The sequence below is a fragment of the Gossypium arboreum genome, chromosome 8 (genome assembly GCF_025698485.1).
Source record: "Gossypium arboreum isolate Shixiya-1 chromosome 8, ASM2569848v2, whole genome shotgun sequence".
Lineage (NCBI taxonomy): Eukaryota > Viridiplantae > Streptophyta > Magnoliopsida > Malvales > Malvaceae > Gossypium > Gossypium arboreum.
Window position 1 is genome coordinate 97045651 of NC_069077.1, and position 4387 is coordinate 97050037.

General features: G+C 32.9%; 1 long non-coding RNA gene across 1 annotated transcript; it reads right to left on the bottom strand.

Moving 5' to 3' along the window:
- Positions 1–542: 542 nt before the first annotated feature.
- On the bottom strand, positions 543–2324 carry LOC108468918 (uncharacterized). Its single transcript, XR_001869011.2, has 2 exons — positions 2016–2324; positions 543–1087 (listed from the first exon to the last, which is right to left on the bottom strand). It is a non-coding gene; the product is annotated as an uncharacterized LOC108468918 (long non-coding RNA).
- Positions 2325–4387: the final 2063 nt, after the last annotated feature.

Sequence of the window (4387 nt, forward strand, 5' to 3'; positions counted from 1 at the left end):
AGTTAAAAATTTTCAATCGATTCAAAACTGTTTCACTCGATTTTAAAATTGTTTCACTTGAGATAAAAATACTTGAAGTGTTTTGAACTTGTCCCAAAATATTTCTTGTTCAAAGTATTCTCTAAAGTATTTGGAGACTTTAAAAAACTTTTTACTTTAAAACTTTTTACTTTGAACTTCATCAATCCTTAGTTCAAAAACAATCTTTATTCAAAAACATTTTTATTTGTTATATCAAAATAATTTATCAAATAAAGCTTACTTTAACAATCTCCCCTTTTTATATAACAAAACATTTTGGTAAATTTATTTTTGAATAAGCTACTCCCTATTTTTAAAGTTCAATTTTAATCAAGGGCTTGATTTTATGGTTTGAAAAATTGGTCACTTAATTGTCACAAAATTGTTGAAATTAAGAATTTAGCCGCTTTACCTTATCAACCAATTTACCTTCTTTCTCCCCCTTTTTGTTATATAAAAAATAAAAGAACAAATAAAGCTTAAGAGAAAGAAAGAACCAACAAGTTCAATAAGATGAAACAAATAAGAAATAGGAATTAACATAAAATTAAACATTAAAGCATCTTAATATACCAAAGTAAACATTTAGCTTAAACAAACATAGTTATAAGAAACAATTTAAAATAACCTAATGATGCGCATGAAAATGTATGAAGATGCAACACCTATCATATTCCTCTTGAGGTGGAGGTTGCGGTGGAGGGAATTGAGACATAATATAAATCATATTATCCTCCAATGTATTCATCCTCACATCAACTGAAGTCTAAAAGCCTCAAAACTCATCGTTCAAAGCATTAATAACTCCAAGAATGGAAAGAGTATCTGTTGAAAAGGTTTGATCTTTAGTTGGAGTAGGCATGGGAGGAGGAGCATGCTCTTGAGTAGGAATCAGATCGGGAATCTCACCCATATCCTTATCTTCATCTCTATAGATCTCAAGTGGACCACCCTTGATCTGAGCACCAGTATAGGGATCCTTTCTATATCCCATATGTCGAAAAGCACCAAAACCAAGAGGAGTAGGATAGGTTATTGGAGGATCACCTCTGGTAGGGATTTTGAGCTTTTTGAATATGGAAGAGAGATAGGTTCCAAAAGATAATGTGATAGTGTTAGTGAGCTCCATACCTATGACCTTAATAATATTATTAAACATGATAAGGGCAAGGTCGGATCTCCTATTGAGTTGAAAACTATCAATCCACCAATAATCGATGGATCGAAGAATGACATGTTTTGAAATAGGACGTAACATCCATGTTAGAATGAGATGTAAGACATGATCATAGATAGAGAGCTCGAATGAGTTTGAGCTTGCAACAACCAAGCCGAATTAAAAGGGTCTTTTTTGTTTGTCTTGCCATCGGGTAATTTTAAGAAATTTTCAGAATCCTCCAAGGTGAGACAAATAGGTGTATGCATAAGAAATTAGTTGATCACACCTATGGTCTCACTCATTGAGTCATGTTCAAGCATAAAATAAAATGCTCGAACTAGATTAGCATGTGTTTGAGAATGAATTTTAAAAAGTCGATCCAATGCCATTCAGCCAAAGTAGCAAGATATGCAAAGTCAAAATCAGCTAAAGAATCAAAATCAAGAGTTCTAAAAACATTGACTTTATGAGTTGAAAAATAATTATAAAAATGAAATTGTTCATTGGCATTTCGAAAATAATTGTTTAAAGAATTGTTTTGGCAACTCAAAGGATTAGATGAAGAGGCATCGGGTTGAGATTGTTTCTTAAGAGGCATGTTAACTAACTAGAAGCAATAGACTCACTAGACAAATTAGAAAGTTCATTGGAGAATTTTATCGAACACTTTGTGGGCAATGTTTCTGAGAGAAGTTTTCAAGAAAGTTTTGAATTTGGGTAACCTCATGCAACAAGATTACGAAATGACAGTTCTAAATCAACTTAATAACAAATTTCAAAAAAGCATTGAACACATATTTTGGTTTAAAATCAAAATAGGCAAAAAATATTTTACCTTGAAAATGCTTGTAGAAGATGAAAAATCTAAAGCAAAACCTGTTGAATCCTTGGTAAGGTTGAAATGTGAAGTGTTTAGAGTGATAATATCGAAAAGTGGATGAAAAATTTGAAGGATTTTGAGTGGTTTGATTTAAGGGATTCAGTGGAGGAAAAAATGAGAATTTTTTTTTGCCCGAAACTGCTTTAAAACATGTTGCAGGAATTTTAAAAGCCCTGAAAGTATCAACACTTATGGATAAGTATCGATATTTTTTCTTTAGTATCGATAAATTTTGTTAAGTACCGATTTGAAAGTGCCCAAAGTGGTTCCAAATTGCAAAAAAAAATTTCCCAACCTTGTTTCTAAGTAGAGCTGATCATGGGCTGGGCGGCTCGGCCCGGCCCGAAGGCCCGCCCGAAAAATGGGAGGGTTTGGGTAAAAATATAGGCGAAAAATGGGCTTGGGCAAAAAAACGAGGCCTGCTTAAAAACGGGCAGGCCTCAGTAAGAGTTTTTTGGCCGAGCCCAGCCCAATTATATATTAATATATTTTTTATTTTATTTTAATTATTTTAAATTTTAATATAACTATTTTTATTATATTGTTAATTTGTGTATTGTTTTAAGAATTGTTTTAGTATTATTTTTATTTGTTTTAATATTTATTTTTATGTTTTTAAATATATTTGATTTATTATATTTTAAATTTTTATTTAATGAAATAAGGAAAAAAAATTAATATGGGCGGCCAGTGGGACTCAGGCTTAGTAATTTCATTTCGGTAGGGCTTGGGCAAAATTTTAGGCCCATATTTGGACGGGTCAGCCCGGCCTAGTAGATGGGCCTAAAATTTTATTTGGGCCGGCCAACAACCAAGCCCGCCCGCCCATGATCACCTCTATTTCTAAGTACTAAAACACTCTAGACTATCCTAAGATGACTTTTTAGTAAATTCTAATGATTTCATATGATGAAATGTGCAGAATTTAGGTATGATGCATATGAATCATAGAATATTTCATGCATATAAAAAATTGATTAACTTTACCAAGTAAAGTCTATATAAGCATATTCAAAGGTATAGAAATTTGCATACTAGACTAGATTGGTCAAAATAGATTAACCATGCAACTTTTGGTTCCCCCTAACTCATTGCATATAAGAGCCATAAAAATTATTTGTACATGCTTTTTCATTTAACTTCAAGTCAAAAACCAATTTTGAAAACATTTAAAGTGCTTAAAAATCAAATGAACACATTCAAAGTAAGGAAGTGATACCTAGTTCTTTCTTAAGTGTTCAAAAACTTTCTTTCTAATGGTTTAGTAAAAATATCTACTAATTTGTGCAAAGTGTCAACAACTTCTAGAACTACATCTCCTCTTTGGACATGATCTCTAAAGAAATGATGTCTAATTTCAATGTGTTTAGTCCTAGAGTGATGGATGGATTTTTAGTGAGACAAATAACATTGGTACTGTCAAACTTGATAGGAATGGTATCTACATCAATTCCATAGTCCATAACTTGTTGTTTCATCCATAAAAATTGAGCACAACAACTACCGACAGAAATGTATTTCGCTTCGGTGGTGGACAATGCAACACTATTGATTTTCTTTGAAAACCATGATACGAGCATGTTACCTAAGGATTGATAAGTATCGATGGTGTTTTTCTTATCTAATTTGCAACCTCCAAAATCCGCATCCAAGAATGCATGCAAGCTAAAGGATGAGCGTAACTCATAACTCTTGAAAAGAGTTATATTTCATGCTTTTAGACCTAGTTAATTGCTTGTACTTAGGAGAATTTAGTTGCATTTAAAGACATTCCATTTCTTTTATTCATATTGCATTTGGAGCTTGGACTGTGTTTACATGTTAGTTGCTTTTTTTTTTCTTGTGGAAGGGTTATGTGTGGTGGTGAATTGGCAGGTGTTGGGTACGAGAAAAGAAAGTAAATGAGTGAAGTTTTGTTGTGGCAAAATGTTGGTCTGCCCCTCGAGATAAGGTTACTCAGCTTTGGAGTTGGTTCTATTTCTTTTTCAACTCTTTCTGGGCAATCTCTGAGAAAATGGTCAAATGAACTACATCGGTAACAAGCTCCATTTCTCAAACGACATTCCCAAAATGAAATTTTTTGCAATGCTTACACTTTGGTTTGGGATGACCGACACTACCCACATTGGTTACAGATGGTGATGAAGACCACGGGTTAGAGCGTTGAGAGCCTAACTCTTTTCTAGAATACCCCGTAGATGTAGTAACACGATCATAATACTTTTTTATTTTCTTAGAAGCAGATGATTGTGACTTACTTATAATCTTTTTTCCAGAAACTCGAGCCTCTCTTTCAGCTTGTTTCTTTTCTTTACTCAATTCTTCAG